Genomic DNA, 22,184 nt, shown 5'->3' with positions numbered 1-22,184 from the left:
GTTTAGATTTTTTTGTCAGATGTTACTGCCAATCAACTTCTGGGCCACATCCTGACTGGGCAGCCCATTCTTGGATAATCAATGCTTGGAGTTTGTCACAATTTGTGTTTTTTTTTTGTTCACCCAACTTTTTAGGATTGACCACAAGTTCTCAATGGGATTAAAGTGTTTGTTAACTCAAATATTGAAATCACTGGCAGACCCTCTATTAGATCTATGCATACCACACTGTATAAGTCTTTTATCAAAACGAGCCATGTAAATGTATTTTTAGAACGATCTTCAGGCCGGTCACGTGACTCACAGCCCCTTTACATCTACGATACATGGCTTCTGAAGGAGGGGCCAAGATCTCCCTCTGATGTCAGCCCCTCTTGCAGTAGCCCTGGAAACTGTCCGAGAGTCACGTAACCAGCCTGAAAATCGCTCTAAAAATATATTTAAATGCCTTGTTTTTATAAAAGACTAAGACAGTGTGTTATGCCTGTAACAGAGGGGCTGCCAGTGACCATTTCTATTTTTTTTTTATAATAGCAAGGGGGGGGGCAGAGACAAAGACACAGAACAAGAAGCAGACAGGCAGAGAGGAGGGGATGAGGGAGGGACGTACGTACGTACGTACGTACGTACGCTGACCACGGTGGTCAGATCTCAGCAGCTCTGATTATCATGGTCAGTGCAGAGAGGGGGATACAGGAAGTTGCAGGTTCAGCCAGGTTTTTTTTACCTTCTAGAGAGGGGCAGATTACACAGCACAAGCACTGTGCTGTTTAATCTTCTTTAAGTGATCTCAGGGTTTTTTTGGGGTTAACAAACACTTAAGGTCTTGGAAGTTTCTTGGCCATGTACCCAAAATGTAGTTGTTTTGTTCCCCAAGCCACTTAGTTACCACTTTTGTCTTATTCCTGGAAATTTAGCGGACCATGTGTGTTTCCTGCACCACCTTGCAATCACATGGCGTCAATGCGATATGCTGCAGGAGTCAATGATACATAGCTACATAGTTAGTCAGGTTGAAAAAAGACACAAGTCCATCTAGTTCAGGGATATGCAATAAGCCGTAGTGTTGCTCACGAATATTCGCATTGCGAATATTTGTTACGAATATGGCATATTCGAATATTTTCCATCTTTTGTCCCATGTCATCATCATTTGCATTTCACCTCTTTAAAGGGGTGGTTCCCCTAAAAATCAACTTTTAACATTGCTTTTCCCACATTAATTACGATTAGAATCGGCTGGTTTTATTAAAAAATAAACGTCCGTACATACCGTTAGCTATATTCGCTCTCACCGCCACTTCCGGGTACGATGCTGGCGGTGGGCGTTCCTAATTGATGGACAGGCATCCGACCGACGCATACATCGCGTCACGAGATGCCGAAAGAAGCCGAACGTCGGTGCGCATGCGCCGTATAGAGCCGCACCGACGTTCGGCTTCTTTCGGCATCTCGTGACGCGACGTATGCGTCGGTCGGATGCCTGTCCATCAATTAGGAACGCCCACCGCCAGCATCGTACCCGGAAGTGGCGGTGAGAGCGAATATAGCTAACGGTATGTACGGACGTTTTTTTTTTAATAAAACCAGCCGATTCTAATCGTAATTAATGTGGGAAAAGCAATGTTAAAAGTTGCGTTTTAGGGGAACCACCGCTTTAATGAGAATAATAACTGTTCAACATAAAGACATTTAAGAGATGTCAACGTAAACGGTTTACTTGTATTTTCCAAATCTATGGTTATTCAATATTTATTAAACTAATCAATATACAAATTGGTCAAAGTAAACCCTCAAATCTATATAATAATGTATTTATTTTATTAATACCTTGTTAGTTGCAGGGTCCATTACGTAAAACCACACTTTTTCCAAAGGGCAGGTGAAATTGAATGTTTCAAAATTTCGCAATCAATTTCGCATTCGCATTAGCGAAATTTCGCAATCAGTTTCGCATTCGCATTAGCGAAATTTCGCAAACATTTTTTTTGATAAAATATCACGAATATTCGATTTTAGCGAATATTTCACGAATATTCGGCTATATATTCGTGATATATCGCGAAATCGAATATGGTGTATTCCGCTCAACACTTATCAGCAGGTCTCCAGCTGTTGCAAAACTCCAAGTCCCATCATGCCTCTGCCTCTGGGTGTCATGCTTGTGGCTGTCAGAGTCTTGCTATGCCTCATGGGACTTGTAGTTCTGCAACAGCTGGAGCTCTGCTAATTGCATATCCCTGATCTGCAATTAGCATCCAGGTGGCGGGAAAAAAGGGTTCTGCACTATTTTGGTGCGGAAGTGATTTCAGTGATACACAATTTATGGCTAAAATCACACCGCACAGTAATGCGGTGTGATTCCTGTGTGAATCACATGCTGTGTCTACATTGCACAAATGTAAACCCTAAAAGCAAAAAATATAATATCTGTATAGAGTCGGATAATTATTGACTATCTATCTCTACAACTACAAAGTTTTTTTTAGTATAATAATGCTAGCCATTGTGAATGCCAATTACGAGTTTATGTATTTGAACATTGGTAAAAATGGACGCAACTCTGATGCAAATGTTATAGAACACACCAAGTTTTATCAGCTCCTGCAGAGAGGTTCCTTGAATCTGTTGACCTACAATGAAACCTTGGAAGGTATGAACTGTGTACTTGTTGCAGATGATGCATTTGCAGTGAGAGACCTACTCAAGCCCTTCCCCGTGAGAAATAATGACCCCTGAGCATAGGATATTTACCTATAGATTGTACAGGGCATGAAGGTTAGTAGAGAATGCGTTCGGCATAATGGCCAACCGTTTCCACATTTTTCAAACCACAATCAGCCTTTGTTTGCATAAAAATAGACTCTCTGGTTCTGTGTTGCTGTATATTACACAATTACCTGCTGAGTGCTGAGACATGCACAGGCCTATATTGCTGCTGTGCCTTGTGAATCTAACTCTGACCGAGGAGCATCTATGCCCAGCCAACATGTGCGTGGTGATAGTAATGCGAGCATGGATGAGTTAACAATCCTTACCATTGCCCATCCAAGGCTGCCAACTCAAAGCACCTGTCAATGCCGAATGGATTATCTCAATTATTTTGTGAGTCAGGGGGCTGTGTCCTGGCAGAATGACATGTAAACACTGTAATACATAATATAGAGATATGCTTTAGCAAAAAAGCTATTTACTGTAGAATATTCTTGTTAATGAATCTGTGACAATTTCCTACAATAAAAGTGTGTCACCTCCATGCTTGCTTTATTAGGGATTATCTTTCTAAATGTAGTGATCTATGATTAAGAACAAGCATCAATCATCATTTATTGGTCAAGAAAGACACGCCAAGTTTAACGAACACTTTCTTTTTATTGCACATAAAACAACAACAAGGTTAGTGCATGTGCATTTTGCTCTGATGCTTTTGAAGGAAAGCAAAGTCCTCTACAATCCAGAAACTGACATTGACATTAATGTTGTAACCATACCAGTATCGCTATAGGTGATAATAGTAAGCATTTGCTTAAAGCGGGGGTTCACCCGAAAAACACATTTTTAACATTAGATTGAGGCTAATTGTGGGAAGCACAATCGGGTGTTTTTTTTTAAATCAATGCAGTACTTACCGTTTTAGAAATAGATGTTCTCCGCCGCTTCCAGGTATGGTATGCGGGACTGTTCGTTCCTATTTGATTGACAGCCTTCCGACCATCACATACAGTGCGTCACGAGTTGCCGAAAGAAGCCGAACGACAGTGCGTAGGCGCCGTATAGAGCCGCACCGATGTTCGGCTTCTTTCGGCAACTCGTGACGCGCTGTATGCGACGGTCGGAAGGCTGTCAATCAAATAGGAACGCCCAGTCCCGAAGACCATACCCGGAAGCGGCGGAAAACACCTATCTCTAAAACGGTAAGTACTGCATTGATTTAAAAAAAAAAACACCTGATTGTGCTTCCCACAATTAGCCTCAATCTAATGTTAAAAAATGTTTTTCAGGTGAACCCCCGCTTTAATGAATGATTGGCTCAATGTCACTGCAAAAAATCACCTGTGATTTGAAAAAGAATGCGGTTTCCCACGTCGCTGACATCTCGGACTTGTCAAAGTGAGTATAGTAATCGCACAACATTGCTGTTCAAATCACCGGTGACTCTTTGCAATGTGTTTTGAATCCATTCAGTTTTTATGTTCTCACATTTCAATTTACACACACACAAAAAAATATTTTAAATTTGTATTGGCAAGTTATTGAGGCAAAAGGGGGGATTTACTAAAACTGGTACACACAGATTCTGGTGCAGCTATGCATAGAAACCAATCCAGATTGAAGCTGATTGGTTATGATGCACAGCTGCACCAGATTCTGTGTTCACCAGTTTTCTCCCAAAAAGTATCACTACCCATATTCACGCTGACAAATAAGTGTCCATAATTTAGAACTAACAAAAGTGTAACTGTTTAAAAACAAAAACATATAGGAAATGTCAAACAATGAGTGCTTTCCACTTTTGAGAAAAATATGTATCATTGTACTTTTGCTAACACATCAATTATGTACTGTATCTGATGTAATAAAGAGGATACAGCTTTCTTAATGTTCTGCAGCTCTGCACAACATTACAACAGGTCTGCTGACAACATGGATAAGGTTACTGAATTCAGAATGGGTTCTGTAGGAAAGGAAAATGGCATATTATGTACACTGCTGAAAAAAAAAAGGAATACTTTTTAGTCAGAGTATAGCATGAAGTCAAATAAACTCCTGGGATATTGAACTGGTCAGTTAAGTAGCAGAGGGGGTTGTTAATCAGTTTCAGCTAGATGAGCAACAATGAGACAACCACCAAAACAGGAATGGTTTTACAGGTGGAGGCCACTAACATTTCTTTCCCCTACTTATCTTCTCTGACAGTTTTTCACTAGTTTGGCATTTGGCTAGGGTCAGTGTCACTACTGGTAGCATGAGGCGATACTTGGACCCTATAAAGGTTGCACATGCAGTCCAACTCCTTCAGGATGGCACATCAATACATGCCACTGCCAGAAGGTTTGCTGTATCTCCCAGCACAAGTCTCAAGAGCATGGAGGTGATTCTGGGAGACAGGCAGTTACTCTAGGAGAGCTGGACAGAGCCGTAGAAGGTCCCTAACCCATCAGCAGGACCGGTATGTGCTTCTTTGTGCAAGGAGGAATAGGATGAGCACTGCCAGAGCCCTACAAAATGACCTCCAGCAGGCCACTAGTGTGAATGTCTCTGACCAAACAATAAGAAACAGACTTCATGAGGGTGGCCTGAGGGCCCAATGTCCTCTAGTGAGCTTACTGGCCAGCACTGTGGAACTCGATTAGCATTTGCCATTGAACACCAGAATCGGCAGGTCCGCCACTGGTGCCCCGTGCTATTCACAGATGAGAGCAGGTTCACCCTGAACACATGTGACAGACGTGAAATGTTCTGAAGAAGCCATGGAGAACATTATGCTACCTGTAACATCATTCAGCATGAACAGTTAAGTGGTGGATCAGTAATGATCTGGGGGGGCATATCCATGGGGGTGACACACAGACATCTACAGGCTAGACAATGGCACCCTGACTGCCATTAGGTATTGGGTTTAAATCCCTGGACCCATTGTCAAATCCTACACTGGTGCAGTGGGTCCTGGGTTCCTCCTGGTTCACGACAACGCCCGGCCTAATGTGGCGAGACTATGCAGCCAAGTCCTGGAGGATGAAGGAATTGATACCATTGAATGGTCCCACGCTTACATGACCCAAATACGATAGAACACCTTTGGGTCCATCCAATGCAGCCAGGTTGCACCTCAGTGTGTTCAGGAGCTCAGTGATGCCCTGGTACAGATCTAGGAGGAAATACCCCAGGACACCATCTGTCATCTCATTGGGAGCATTCCCCCGACATTGTCAGGAAAGCATACAAGCATGTGGTGGCAATACAAACTACTGGATACCATTTTGAGTTGCTGCAATGAAATTTCATCAAAATAGACTATCCTGCTGCATAATTTTTTCACTTTGATTTTCAGGGTGTCTTTGAATTCAGCCCTCTGTATGTTGATCATTTTCATTTTCATCAAACAATGGGGCATCCTTTCATTCCTAACACATTACCAAGTCCATATCAGTATAGATATACAGCATGATATGTTTCCCCATTGATATCAGATATCCTCAAATCCAGGGTACAAACATAAGAGACCGGGATAGGACGAACAGACCATTGCAAAGAAACATAGAAAGAGCAGACAGACAAGAGAGAAGAGAGGAGGGAGTACTAGAGGAGGGAATTTATAACCTGAGTAGTGTCACTTTTACAAAAGAAGAATTGAAAATACTTGATCTAGGCCTTAAGTTTGCGCCTGCCAAGACAATAGACAAATTCGAAGCCTATATCGATCTCCAAAAATGTATGAGGAAACTGAACTTGAAAAAGCATTTTGCACTTAATGGGGACACTAGAATACCGGAACCCTCGATTTTCACTCAAACTAAACTCAAAAACAACTACATTTTTAACCCCAAAACTGAAAAAAAAAAACAAAAGCGACAAAGGGATCCTCAGCAAAAAAGAAGCTGAATACCTAGTATCTGAATCTACAAAAACCCCAGTGATATATCACATTTTTAAGATCCCTAAAAGGCTGGAAAAACCATCAGGCAGGCCCATCATTAGTGGGATCCATTTAATATTCTCCAGGCTAGGTGAATATCTAGATCAATTTCTTAAATCATTAGTAACAAAGGGGAAGTCCCATTTGAGGGACAGTACACAGCTGATTACTGAACTACAGGATATCACAGGAGTGGAAAATTGCTTGCTTGCAACCATTGGTGTTAACTCATTGTATATGAGTATCATACAAAAAGACAGATTTAAAGGAGTGGAAAAAGCCCTACATGAGAACACCATATTGAGAGAAGAACAAATAACCTTCATCCTGGATGGCCTCAAGCTAGCAATGGAAAATAACCACTTCTGGTACAAGAAAGAGTACTATGTTCAAACTAAGGGAGTGGCAATGGCTGCACGCTATGCTCCTAGCGTAGCTAATTTGTTCATGGACATGTGGGAGGAAGAGTACATCTACAACAAGAGAAATCCTCAGATTAGAATGTACAGGAATAGCTAAAACATTTGAAGGATTCTTAGCAGGACTGAATAACAAAAGGTATGGCATAACATTTACAGGGAACTGGCATAGTCATCAAATTGACTATTTGGACTTGCAGACTTTCAAGGAAGGAGGGGAACTCCGTACCAAAGATTTTTTTTTAAAAACGAGTTGAAACGGGTACATTCCTACCTCCAGCTACTTCCACACGAAATGGAAGGGAAATATCCCCAAGGGACAATTGTTAAGGGTAAGAAGAAATTGACACCTGATGGCAGATTTTGAAAAACAGGCAGACACCTTGATTAATAGATTCAAAGAAAAAGGATACCAAGAACACAACCTAATAAAACTGAAATAAAAAATAAAAGGGATGGATAGAAATGTACTAATGATCAAAAAAGACAGGAAGAAGGCAAACAACTATATGGACATAGCCTTTATTACAGGATTCAATAATCAATACTAACAACTACAACACATCATCAAGAAGTATTGGCCTATCCTTAAAGAAGACAGAACTCTATCAAAAATCCTGCCAAAGAAACCAAGGTTTATCTATAGGAGAGCCCCCACATTGAGAAACCATCTGGTTCATAATGTCATAGACCCCCCAAAACCTGTGGAAATCTTCCCTGAATTGAAAGGCTTTTACAAGTGTCAAACGTCTCCTTTGTAGAGCAAGAAAGAAACAACCCCCGAAAGAAAACAACTTTCTGGTCCAGATTGAACAACAAAGAATATCAGATAGAAAAGCTGAATACCTGTAATAGCACTCAGGTCACCAATGTGGTTGAGTGCCCGTGCCGACTCCAATACGTAGGGATGACTACACGACCCCTATATGTCAGGATTAGGGAGCATATAAATAACATACGCAACGGGTTCCCAAAACATAGCCTTAGGCATTTTGATAAAGCACATCAGAGGGACGCCTCAGGGTTGATCTTCTATGGTGTATATGTAGCGCCCCCTTACTTTCAGTATGGGCACTATGCTAAAGTTAGTGGGGAATGGGAGAGTTATTTTGCTCCCATTCCCAATTTTCTAAATTTGGGCTGCTGTCGTTCCTGAACTGTCCTGTAGGTCAGTCTGCTCTCCAGGGGTGCTGTTCTCACCCCTGGGCGACAGGTGGCGCTAGAGGGGTTCTGGCAGAGCCACTTTTTACCAGCAGCCAATTAGAGGAGTTTTCCCCCGCGGAGCATGCTGGGGGAGAGTATATCTGTGGCAGACGCCATTTTTTCTGAGGATACCAGCAACTGGCATGCTGGGAAAGCAGGCTACAAGATCTGGTGTACGGCCCGAGAGACCTGGAGTTTGAGTAGTGGAGCAGAGGTCTGGCATAGAGAGAGCCAACACACTCACTTTCAGTTATTACCCCTGTAGGGGTACCTGGATCTGGTGAGTGGGGAACCAAGGGGGGAGCACAAAAGTCACCCTTGTCTGCATATTTGAGGATAAAGCCACCATAGGACACCGAGGATTATCACACTTCAGATTATTTCATATATTTTGTTAACTCTTGGGATCTATGTCTGCCTATTTGGGGGGTTGACTGACTGAGGAATCACTACGTTTTGCATATATATAACCTGCTGATTGGCCCCCAGGGAAAGCGACATGACGTTTGAGTCGCTCTTCATAGGTGGCACATAGCAACGGCTCTCACTTAGGTATTATTATTACTTTGGAAAGTTTAATATTATGTTTTGATATAAACATCCCTTTGAGGTGTAATTCAACACTTTTATAATTTAAGTCACGGAAGTACCTTTATTAGCTTTATATCCCTACCACCAAACAGGTGGAAGACAGCGCCACACACCCCAACATCACATATTCCTTATACAATTCAGATTCCTTCTTTTAGGGATCTTTAGGGGAGGCAGTAGCTGAGACATATCCTAAGCACGGATTTATTAATATAATTAGGTTGAGTATGATATCTGCATACAAATCTATAGTTAGTTATTCTATAAATTGCAGTTGTATAATCCCATGGCAGGTCTACAACATTTCTCATGACATACTTTCACATAATTTTATGAACACATGGTATGAACGTTTACATTTTAGGCCCCGTACTCACGACCAAACATGTCTGCTGAAACTGGTCCGCAGACCAGTTTCAGCAGACATGTTTGGCCGTGTGTTGGCCCGAGCGGACCATTTTGGGACGGATCGGACAGGTTTCCAGCGGACAACTGTTTCCCGGACTTGTTTTAAAACAGTCCGCTGGAAACCTGTCCGCCCGGACATGTACGGTCGTCTGTACAGACCTACCGTACATGTCCTGCCGCCCGCATCCCTCGCATGCGTCGAATGACTTCGACGCATGCGTGGAAGCATATTTAAGGCGGCCCGCCCACGTCGCCGCGTCATTGTCGCGGCGACACCGCGTCATCGACGCGGCGACACCGCGGACACGCCCCGCGTAATGTTTACGCGCGGGCTTCTGTTCGATGGTGTGTATAGCCATCGAACAGAAGTCCCCGGGCAGTCCCCGGCCAGACATGTCCGATGGAAACGGTCTGCAGACCGTTTTCATCGGACATGTCCTGCCGTGAGTACAAGGCCTAAGGGGTACATCCTGCATACCTACTCTACTGGGTCCACCCATTGTCCCCCTTCCTGGTAGTTCACTAACCTCATGTAGTTTGGTCAATTAAACAATCACTAAGAATGCTGCAAACCCCAACGAACAAAACAAAGATATAGCCTACCTCCTGCAGGTTCTACAGAAAGAGAGGATTTCGTTAGGGTTATCACACCACTGTCAGTATCACGTACACATGCATGAGCCGCAGGGGTGTATTTATGTTTTGTGCTGCCCTAGGTCTGACTAAACGAATGCACCCCCTAATTTAAATACGACCCACCCCTTCCTGTCAAGGCCACACCCCTTCCTGATTATGACCTGCCCTATCATTGTAACTTATGAGTCCAGCCTAATTGGGGGCCACTAGTGCAGCCTAAGAGTGCCGCCTCATCAGTTTCATAATATAACAGCTTATTAGTGTATATGAGTTAGGTTTTCATTATAGCATGGAGCATTTTGCACATGCTGAAATTAATGCAAACTAATTTTTAATGAGTTTGTAGCATGCACGGAGCACTTAATTGCAGAATGATTTTTATATATTATCCACGTTGAGCACTTTGTATTCTGCTTGGCACATGCACAGAAGTAATAGTAATTGTTGTACCTGCTGCCCTGGCCGCCGCCTGGGGGTTACTGTCGTCGTCCTCCTCTCTCTCTCCTCCTCCTATCGTCACAGAGAGACCAGGACCGGGCAAAATATGTACTGTAAGGGTGCCACGTGGAGGAGGGTAGGTGGAGCATTAGGCTCTGCCTCCACCAGTTCAATTACGTGCGCCCGGTCTGGCCAGTCACCTGCCATTTTATGGGGGTGTCAGTCGCTCCCAACCCCTGGGCCCATACTCAGGAATAGGCACGAACCAAGGCTGGGGCAGAAATTTTTAAAAATTAGTGAAGGACTCAGAGAGGGACTGGTCTGGGACTGCGGGTCAGTGCAGTGGCCATTGCAGCACAGGAGAAAAAGCCCAGAGCCAAGGAGGAGGAGGAAAGAAGGTGCTGCTGCAGATCTGGGTACCTACCTACCTAGGTGTTTTAGCATGTGCAATGATAATGATTGTATCTGCATTCTGCAATCATCAGTGCAGGCCAGGGCCCTGCTATTTGAAGTGGTGATGAACTCATTCAGCAAAACATGGGCAAGTCTGTTTTATGCAGTGCCAAAGCAAATGCTTCCCTGCAAACTTCCAAACTTTACAGGGAAGCATTTGCTTTGCTTGGCACTGCATAAAACAGACTTGCCCATGTTTTGCTGAATGAGTTCATCACCACTTCATTTAGCAGGGCCCTGGCCTGCACTGATGATTGCAGAATGCAGATACAATCATTATCATTGCACATTGGTAAGACACCTAGGTAGGTAGGTACCCAGATCTGCAGCAGCACCTTCTTCCCCCCTCCTCCTTGGCTCTGTGCTTTTTCTTCTACACTGCAACGGCCACTGCACTGACCCGCAGTCCCAGACCAGTCCCTCCCTGAGTCGTGTGACTGTCCGTGCTCCCTCAGTCAGAAGAACAACAATCCTCCCCTTCATCACTTACTTCAGTCGGCTCCTTGAACAGCTTGTGATGGCTTCCAGTTCCTTCCTCCCCCGCCTCGAGGCCCACGACCCACGCTGCTGACACTACAGGAGCCCATGCCCTCCCTCAGAGATCACTCCGCAGCAGGAGTCAGGTGGAGTGGGCGGCGCCGCTCCCGGCCGGATAGATTTACACAGACCCGTACAGCTCAGCCTAGGAGGAGAGCAGTGGTCATCATCAGCAAAAAAAAAAAGTCTGTGGTGGCCGCTAACACTGTCTGCAGGCACCGATAATGTTAGCAAGTGCCGCACACTAAGCTGGCCACTGCCGGGGGCTGTATTTGCGGGAGGTAGCCAGGACTCGGGGGGAGCTTTTTTCGGTGGGGGGGCGGCTTTTTTGGCGCCCCCTGCAAAGTGCCGCCCTAGGCCTAGGCTTTGTTGGCCTAGGCCAAGATACATCTCTGATGAGCCGTGAGCTTGTCTGCAGCATTCTCACACATCAATCCCTCCACTTGTTTCTCTTCCCCCAATACTTCACTTCTCTTTTTTTTTTACCTGTAAAAAAAAACAATGACAAGTGCTTTTTAGGCAAACTTTATCTGCAAGTGCTACTTCAAAGTTAGGCATTATAGAAAAAGACATGTGATCTGTACAGGAATGGATTTGCTTTTATATTCAAAGCACTGCATTTATCATACGCTGTGGGAAATGCACATAATCGCACCCAATCCCACTCTGTATTAGTGTGAATCATGACGTAAGTACTAGCATATATTTATTTTCTAAATCCAAAAGACTTTGACCTGTATTTTTGACTGAACGTTGGCTCATGAGCTGATGAGGCATCACCAGATTCTATTTATTTTTTCCGATACAGTTCCTAGAAGACTGTCTGCTAAACGTCTTTGCCAATGTCATTTCCTTGCTCTAATTCTCATTTTTTTTCTGCAATGATACAATGCATTGCATTTAGCTTCATGGTTGTTTATGTATTCATTAACCCATAACTAAATTTTAGTAAAACACTACTACCATTTATACTATGATCTAATTGTTGACTTACTTTTTTAATAGCTTAATGAATTTGTTGAAGTTGTTCTTGCTCCCGCTGCTTTTGGTCAGACCACTGCTTACTAAACTGATCCCTGGATCTGTCAACATCATACTTGTTCTTCAACACTTTAATTACTTTCTCTATGATGTCCTTCCCTCTGTTAAGCCTCTCGTAGTTCTCCAGCTTCCCATCCTAATCATGCTTCTCCAATAGATAGACCATGTCTACCATCTCACTCCTTGTCCTTGACATGGCACTAGCTTTTTTAAGGCATTGGTTTGGAAAAACATTACTTTATCTGCATACTTACAAGCAATATCACAAAGTTTAAATATTTATAACAAATTCATAAACAGACAATAGATAAAACACATAGACATAAAATCTATAAGACATAAGGTTTGCTGTCTATCCAGAGTCCAAGCGGGCTCAACGGATACAACTGGTTGGCCTTAATAAGCCTGAGTAAGGCAGTCAACCCAATACCATAACATATAAGATAGCCTGACCAGGTAAAATCCTAAAATAGTTGATAATGAGTACCGGTAGCCAGCTATGGAAATGTCAGTTCTGCTTTTCAAAGTACAAATTACGCGCTCGACTAGTTTTGCGCCTATATATGCGCTTCTTCTGGAGCTAAGACAATCTGATGAAAATAAAGGAAGAGCAGAGTAAAGTCACTTACACAAGAAAGTAATACAAATACAACAGTTATAATTATTCTGAAATATGGTAAGTTATATAAAAATAATGGGAAAAAAGTACTTACACATACAGTATATTATAAAACAACATTTGCTGTCAAGGCGGCAGAACACCCAACCCCAGGATTATATAGAACAGAAATTCACCTACCTATAGTATAATTGGAGGTTATATCTGTAAGGTAAGTACTTCTACAAAGGGTAATTAAGGTAAATAATCCCACAGGTCCACATTGGTATTGATCTGCCTACATATAATAGAAGGTAATAAGGAGGGGATGCTAGGAATCATAATGTGCAGCTTTCTCACTGGGTTGTTTTCAGTGTGCCTTCCTGCCCACCATGTCTGACATTTTGTGCATGCTGCCTCCTTGTACGTGAATTGTGTTGCAAACGTCAGCTACATTGCACGTCCATACTGTAGCGTGAAAGAGGGGCGGGGCAATTAACGCATGCCATGGTACAAAACGAAGACCAATCATAGTGCTGTTGGTGCATTTCTGCATGAATGACTATCAAGAGCACGAGTTTTTACAGCCTACGAATGATTTTCCACCTTGAACAAAGGTAAATTTTGTTCCACCATAATCTTTTGTCCTTTGTCATATCCTTGTACTTCAATTCAGCGCCATAGTAGTTTTTCTTTGTTAAAATGGTGTACAGCTGTATTACAAGCCTTACATTGCATAACTGAGGGAATATGGTAATGTGATTGCAAGCTAAACTATTAACACAAATTTATGTATGATTAAAGGTATTAACTATATATTAATTTAAACATTTAATGTTATTTTGCAGGAATCATGCCAGACACGTTTATCTGCCCAGATTTTCTGCCATAGTTTATTGAAATGTATAGGCAGATGCCCTGTTTGTGGAAAATAACATCCAAAGACTATTCAAATAGGAATAAGAAGCATGAGGCCCTGACAAAACTGATGGAACTATGCAAAGCAGTGTGCCCACATCCTACCCTTGAATATGGAAGGAATAAAATTGCAAACTTAAGGAATGTTCCGCATTTGTGGTATTTATAAGATTACTCACAAACCAGGTGGATGCAATAGCTTCACCGTGTACACCTAAATTCACATCTGCTGCATCTCCAGAGCACATAACACATTATGTGGACCATGACATTTCTGAGTATATATCTATATCACAGGTTAGTGAATAAATGTCCTCTAGCTGAGAAAAATTTGTTATTTTTTAAGTAGATGATTTGCAACATATAATTGCTATGCTTTTTAGAACTGCATTTTGCTTCTGGAATGTACATGGACAACGTTAAATTGCATTTACAGGCCAACAGTTCAGCCAATGCTATTGACGTAACCCTTTATTTCCTATTTCAGTCACAGGACCCAGAAAACAGCAAGGAGATTGGAATCTCCAGTCCCGTAAATACAACCCTCAGTAGGAAAAAAAGGAAAAACATTGAGGATGCTACTTCCTCATTTCTCAACAAGGCTACAGCTGCACTGCAGAAGAAGGCAGATTATTCAGATGGTTTCAGAGTCATGAATGGCAGCAAGCACAGAAAAATGACTGATGAACAGAAGGAGTTGGCAGAGATCTAGGTCTTGGAGGTGCTGTACAAAGGGCTCAGGGGAGAACTGACAAGGAAGACAAGATTGACAGAGGAACAACACCCTGTACTTTCGCAACCAATGCAGCTTTCCCAACCGCAGCCATCACACCACAAGGCAGAACAGTGGCATTACCCACTAGTTCAACCCCATAATTGTCATTGGGCAAAGATTTGAATAATATGGACCTTACATTATTTTGGCTTGAGGGAGGGGGAATCTATCCACATGTTGTTTTTTTTATGTAAAATGGTTATTCTTGTCATTTTTGTTTATTGAAATTTCACAAGTCAGGAAAAGCGATACAGGTATATACAATAGTAAGGTACAGTATAACATTATAATATGACTAAAAATAATGTTGTCTCGTATTTAAATTAAGAGATTGTCAACTCAGAGAGACATTTCCTATAGTGTTAAGAAAACAAATTTGTCTAAACCTAGACTATGGTAGAATTACGGAGTCTCAAAATAATTATAATTTGGAAATATCTAAAGTTCTTAATAAACAAAGTGTTAATTGATTATCGCTCTCATTTTCCAAGTAAGAGAAAATTCCAACGGTTAATAACGTCATAAAAAACAAGAAATACAATTATTAGTAACGCTATGTGAGCCTGATAAAGAGAGAAAAATATAAGAAAGGAAAAGGAAAAATAGTGAAAGGGTTAGAAAAGAAAGGAAAGAGGAAAGGGAAGGGATCTCCGAGGCAAGATGTGTTTCCAATCATATATTCAATATGAGAAAATTAAAATGCATGAGAAATTTACCCAGGCATCAATAGTGTTGCATCGAAATTAGAAGACAGGTAATGTGTCGTCCAAGGGAGCCATATATTCTTGGTAAAATGGTTATTCTATTCATTGTAGTAACTCGTTATAATTAAAAATATTATTGATCATTGCACTTTGTTACAATGTTCTGCACTTATATAAACAATTACCGGTACATCCAAGAACCTGTTGTTCTTCTTTGGATGTTATATTCAAATGTTATACATTGTACTTTGAAAATGTATGCTTGGTTATCTGTATTAAAATGTGTAATTATTAATATTTCACTTTCATGATTTTTGTTTGCAATATATATTCACTTGCACTTGTCTATGCAAAGAAACTTTCCACACATCTATTTGATACTTCAGTGCTATTATAGTTCAATCGTTTATTCACAGCACAGATCCCATAAAATGCACATATTACTATATATTCCATACAAGTACGATGAAACTAGACATTAATAGAATTTCCAGATTGGAAAAAAAAATATTAATCCCCATGTATATGATACATGGCAAGGGATTTTTCCATGGCAGTGTATCATTTGTCGTTCTATATAAAAAAAAATTGTTACTTGTTGACAGTTTTTCCTTCCGGTTGATTCCTTTGTCTCCAATCATGCATGGTGTTCGCCCCTTTTCTATTGTCATACTAACACTGTGCTAATAATGCGATTATCGTTAGATGTGCTATCAGACAAGAAAAATTTCCGCTTGTGTTCTTTCAGAAAATTTCAGATGAACATTCGGGATCAGCTCATGGAAGCTGTGTACTAACGATCCGTTTATCATACGAACGCTTCGAAAGCTGTATTGTGTCTGATTTTTGGATCCGATGCAGGCTCATCTAAATGGTTACAGGCACTGCAGCTTTCCTTATTACAACTCAAAATGTATTAACTAGTTATAAAGAATGTTGGCCCTCCCACTCAAAAATCAGTTTGAGAAAAGACAAGCATGGATTAATTCAGTACAAATTAAATAAAAATTTGCACAAAATGCTAAAATCAATGCATTGTATATAGTTTATCTGGCATTGCCCTTTACATTTGGAAGTTAAGTTACTCCCATGCAGTTTCTGCTACAGATAGTGCCTTCTGTACTCTACAATGATTCATTGGCATGTTTCAGAAACAGTGGGAGAATAAGTAGGAAAGAAAACTGGATTTAGGCGGCATATTTATAAGATCTAATGTAAAGTAAGCAGAAGGTTAGAACAATAGCAGCATTAATATTTCAAACTTTTTAGAAATGATAAATTTACCTTCATCATGGAAATATACAATATCACTAATGTTATGCAGCATTTCTGTCAGTTTCATACAATAATGATGTCGGAATGAAAAAATAAAGAGGGGCCACATTAAGATCTGCAAGTACAGTAGATGTGCTCTTACTCTTTATTACAGTCACTTGGGCAATAAGACTTGCTAAAATAATGCAATCATCAAACTATAGTAGGGTTCTCTTTCTTTGGAATAGAATTAAAAGTTGCACCCAAACAAAAGTAATAACCTTTTATGAAATAACATGTAAAATACATCTCTGTGAAAGAAATGCTAAAGTTTTTATCAACTTCAGTCCTAAAGAACTCAACCGGTCATGGTTTGCCATATATGGAAAAGCAACAGGTTTTCTTTTAATGCTCCCTATTCTAGTAGCCCATACTCACCCTTCCTTCACTGCATTCAGCCTTCAAGAGCAAGGACAAAAAGCCTAGTGTAACCTCTGATCCACTCTAGTCAAGGATTGCAAACCGATGAAGCTGACTGATGGTCCGTCATGCATACAAACCCTCACTTAAAAAAACGATCGTGTAAGAATGCGGTGATTTAAAACACAACGACGTGCTGAAAAAAACGAAGTTCAATGTTTCCAAGCATGCGTCGACTTTATTCTGAGCATGCGCAGGTTTTTAACCGATGCTTTTGCATACTAACGATCGTTTTTGACCTATCGGTTACCAGTCCATCGGTTAAATTTTAAAGCAAGTTCTCATTTTTTTGACCGAAGGTTAAATAACCTATGGGGCCTACACACGATCGGTTTGGAATGATGAAAACGGTCCTTCAGACCGTTGTCCTCTGGCTATCCTATCGTGTGTACGAGGCCTACGAGTTTACTAAAATATTGTTCAATCTTTAGGATGTGAGTCTTATAGAAACAGCACAATATTGCCAACCAGTGTCTATATTAAGTTGTAGAGACATTACTCCTATGAGCTCCTGTTTGTACAGCCTCATAATCAGTTTAACATTGTTATAACCCTGTTTGCATTTGTTGATCCGACTTTGAACCTCTTTAGAAAAGTTCAAGTTAAAGCTAACCTCTGCCTGATCTTTCGGCCAATTACTCATTCAGTTATAGCAGTAGTTAAGAAAGCAATGAAGCCAGTGATGGCCAGGTAACTTTCATTCTCAAAAGGTCAGCAATGTCAGCTGCTCACTACAGAGTTCCTTTAAATCTCTTTGCTGCTGAGAGTTTTTTTTTTATTCCGTTCTTTATTTAGGTTGCCAACAATAGAAGATATGGTAGTTACAAAAGATCACCACATTAGCATGGACTTGACATAAACCTGTATTTCTACAAGGAGAGAAAGTAATGTGTAAATGACCATGAAAACACAATAACTCATGTGACATGACATTTACAACTGTACATACAACTGTATAATGGGGGGGGGGGGGCTGGGGTGAACATCTAAGATACATGCTTCTCTCACATAGAGTACATTGCTATTATTGGTATGTTCTCATGTGGCTTAAATTATAAACTGAATCATGGTGGCAAACAGATTCAACTGACAGGTTCAACTACTTGTTTACAGTCATCTTATTATCATCACAGTGGTGTAGTGGTTAGAACTTATACCCAGCAACAAAAAGGGTTGTTGGTTTGAATCCCGACCACGACACCACCTGCCTGGAGTTTGCATGTTCTCCCTGTGCCTGCTTGGTTTCTTCCCACACTCTGAAGACATGCTGATAAGTTAATTGGCCCTAGTATATGTATGAATGTGTGTGTGGGACCTTAGGTTGTAAGCTCCTTGAGGGTAGGGACTGATGTGAATGTACAATATACATGTAAAGCGCTGCGTAAATTGACAGTGCTATATAAGTACCTGAAATAATAATAATAATCACATAGATTTCTTTAGACCAAGAATTAAACAGAACAACAAATGTATTTACTGAAATAGTGCATCAGCATACAGGAACAGTTCCGTCAAACCAATGTGACATACATTTCTGTATAGATTTCTCTAAGTACCCTATAGGTGACTGTACCTTATAAGGACGGCAAGTTCCATTGGGCAATCTTTCAAGGTAAGAGTCTGTTTAGTGAGTAATCCACAGAGGTAGCTAGCAGTCCTTTAAAATGATCTGGCAGCCATCCACAAGGGCAATAAGTCCACACCTGGTACTTGTAAATCCACGAAAGTCCTCATGTTGCCAACCCATTGGGGGAACAAAACAGGGCTCCCCAGATAGGGGGACATACTGTCAGATTACAGCCTACTTCTTGGCAGTATTTTTAATGGATTCTTCTAGGGCACAGGTGTTAAACACAAGGCCCGCGGGCCGAAACTGGCCCTCCTGGGCATTTTCTGTGGCCCTCTCCTACAGCTGCAGGAGAGCTCCAACCCTCCTCTGGTCCTACTCCAGACCCTTAGTTTCTGCTTTCAATTAATGCATCCAGCTTCTTCCCAGCAGCAGCATACAGTTGTGTTCAAAATTATTCAACCCCCCAATGCTGTAAAGGGTTTTAGGGAATTTAGTGTACATTTGTAATTGTATTCAGAATGAAATCCTACAAGGACTTCTTAAAGAACCATATGCAACTAAAATGACATCAATTGGTTTTGTAATACAGTAGTAAATGTTTATTTTGTGAATTCTTCATTTACACAATTATTCAACCCCTTAAAGACTACCACTCTGAAGAACAGAGGTTCATTGAAGTGTTTTCAATCAGGTATTGAAAACACCTGTGGATGTCAGGGAGCAGCAATAAAGCCTAATAAGCACCAATCAGGCAGCTTTAAAATGACTGTGATACTCAGCTCCTTCTAGACATTTACTGGTGTGGTTACAAACATGGTGAAGTCAAGAGAATGGTCCGGGAAGACAAGAGAAGAGGTGATTACTCTTCACAGGAAGGCAATGGCTATAAGAAGATTACAAAGATGTTAAACATACCAAGAGACATCATAGGAAGCATCATTCGCAAATTCAAGCCAAAGGGCACTGTTGAAACGCTACCTGGTCGTGGCAGAAAGAAGATGCTGACTTCGACTGCTGAGCGCTACCTGAAGCGTAGAGTGGAGAAAAGTCCCCTTGTGACTGCTGAGGAACTGACAAAAGATTTGTCAGATGTGGGTACTGAAGTTTCTGCTCAGACAATACGGCGCACACTGCGTAATGAAGGTCTCCATGCCAGAACTCCCAGGCGCACCCCCTTGCTGTCTCCAAAGAATAAGAAGAGTCGACTGCAGTATGCAAAAATCATGTGGACAAACCACAGAAGTTTTGGGATTGTGTTCTGTGGACTGATGAAACAAAATTAGAAGTGTTTGGGCCCATGGATCAACGCTATGTTTGGAGGAGGAAGAACAATGCCTATGATGAAAAGAACACCTTGCCTACTGTGAAGCATGGCGGGGGGTCAATCATGCTTTGGGGCTGTTTTGCTTCTGCAGGTACAGGGAAGCTTCAGCGTGTGCAAGGTACCATGAATTCTCTTCAGTACCAGGAGATAGTGGATAACAATGTGATGCAGTCCGTCACAAACCTGAGGCTTGGGAGACGTTGGACCTTTCAACAGGACAATGATCCCAAGCATACCTCCAAGTCCACTAGAGCATGGTTGCAGATTAAAGGCTGGAACATTTTGGAGTGGCCATCGCAGTCACCAGACTTAAATCCGATTGAGAACCTCTGGTGGGAATTAAAGAAAGCAGTTGCAGTGCGCAAGCCTAAGAATGTGACTGAACTGGAGGCTTTTGCCCATGACGAATGGGCGAAGATACCCGTAGATCGCTGCAAGACACTTGTGTCAAGCTATGCTTCAAGTTTAAAAGCTGTTATAACTGTAAAAGGATGTTATACTAAGTACTAAGATTGAATGTCAATTGGGGGTTGAATAAAACTGATAATGATGTGAGCACAGAAAAGACATTTGTGGTTATTTCATTATAAATGTTATGTTATATTTGTCTGACCTACACGTGCCTCTTTGATTTAATTGTAAGCAGGATGACAGGATGATCAAAATCAATGTCAAACTGGGCAAAACAATCAATTTCAGTGGGGGTTGAATAATTTTGAATACAACTGTATGTAAAGGGGGGTGCACTGTGATGTAAGGGATATTGGGGGATTCAACTTCTGATGGTGGGGTGGCTCTTAAAATCTAATGTAAAGGGGAGGGGATGCGCTGGACATCTAATCTTACAGATACAACTGGCCTTTTTGAGGTCAATCATAATGCTGATGCGGCCCACGATGAAATTGAGTTTGACACCCCTGTCTAGGACATTATTATGATTTTCTGGGGTCAGCAACCTTGCTAAAAAAAAGTGCAGTTAGTTACCTCAGCAGGTCAACCCAAGGATGCAGTACACACATCTACATAAGTCTACCATCTACCATAAGTCAGCACAGAAGAAAATCTTCAACCCTTTGGAAGCACCTGCTTACAGAATGTATGAGTTGCACTAATTTTCTCCAGCTCAAATCAAGCAGAAATGCTGTTTTTTTTTTTATTTCCTTGCACTTGATTGTGTATTTCTTACAAAGTGAAGCTTCACCACATTCACTAAGCTCTGGGGGAAATTAATGCAACTGCAATTGAAAAGAGCACAGTCTGTTTGACTTAAATCAGCCCCAATAATTTTCCTAAACCCTGTCTTTGTGAAGAACTAACACTGACTGAGAGAATATGGCGGAAACAGGGAGGTTCTAGCTATGAGCAAACTAACTAATACTAAACAAGAGGAGGGGGAGAGAGGGAGATACCAAATCAGAGATGTCAGCGTACATCAGAACAATAGTATAAATTTAGACAAGACAAAGCACCTGGACCAAATGGCTTACACCCAAAGGTCCTCAAAGAACTGTGCTCTGTTACATCTAAGCGAATGTTTAATATTTTTAGAGACTCTTTATAGACTACCATGGTACCACTGGGTTGGCGGAAGGCCAATGTGAAGTCTTTACAAAGTAACTACAGAGAAATTGGTTTAACTTCTTCTTCTTCTTCTTCTTCTTCTTCTTCTTCTTCTTCTTCTTCTTCTTCTTCTTCTTCTTCTTCTTCTTCTTCTTCTTCTTCTTCTTCTTCTTCTTCTTCTTCTTCTTCTTCTTCTTCTTCTTCTTCTTCTTCTTCTTCTTCTTCTTCTTCTTCTTCTTCTTCTTCTTCTTCTTCTTCTTCTTCTTCTTCTTCTTCTTCTTCTTCTTCTTCTTCTTCTTCTTCTTCTTCTTCTTCTTCTTCTTCTTCTTCTTCTTCTTCTTCTTCTTCTTCTTCTTCTTCTTCTTCTTCTTCTTCTTCTTCTTCTTCTTCTTCTTCTTCTTCTTCTTCTTCTTCTTCTTCTTCTTCTTCTTCTTCTTCTTCTTCTTCTTCTTCTTCTTCTTCTTCTTCTTCTTCTTCTTCTTCTTCTTCTTCTTCTTCTTCTTCTTCTTCTTCTTCTTCTTCTTCTTCTTCTTCTTCTTCTTCTTCTTCTTCTTCTTCTTCTTCTTCTTCTTCTTCTTCTTCTTCTTCTTCTTCTTCTTCTTCTTCTTCTTCTTCTTCTTCTTCTTCTTCTTCTTCTT

The sequence above is a fragment of the Rana temporaria genome, chromosome 5, assembly GCF_905171775.1.
Source record: "Rana temporaria chromosome 5, aRanTem1.1, whole genome shotgun sequence".
Classification (NCBI taxonomy): Eukaryota; Metazoa; Chordata; class Amphibia; order Anura; family Ranidae; genus Rana; species Rana temporaria.
The sequence above is the reverse complement of the archived record's forward strand: the minus strand, read 5'-3'. Positions refer to the sequence as shown.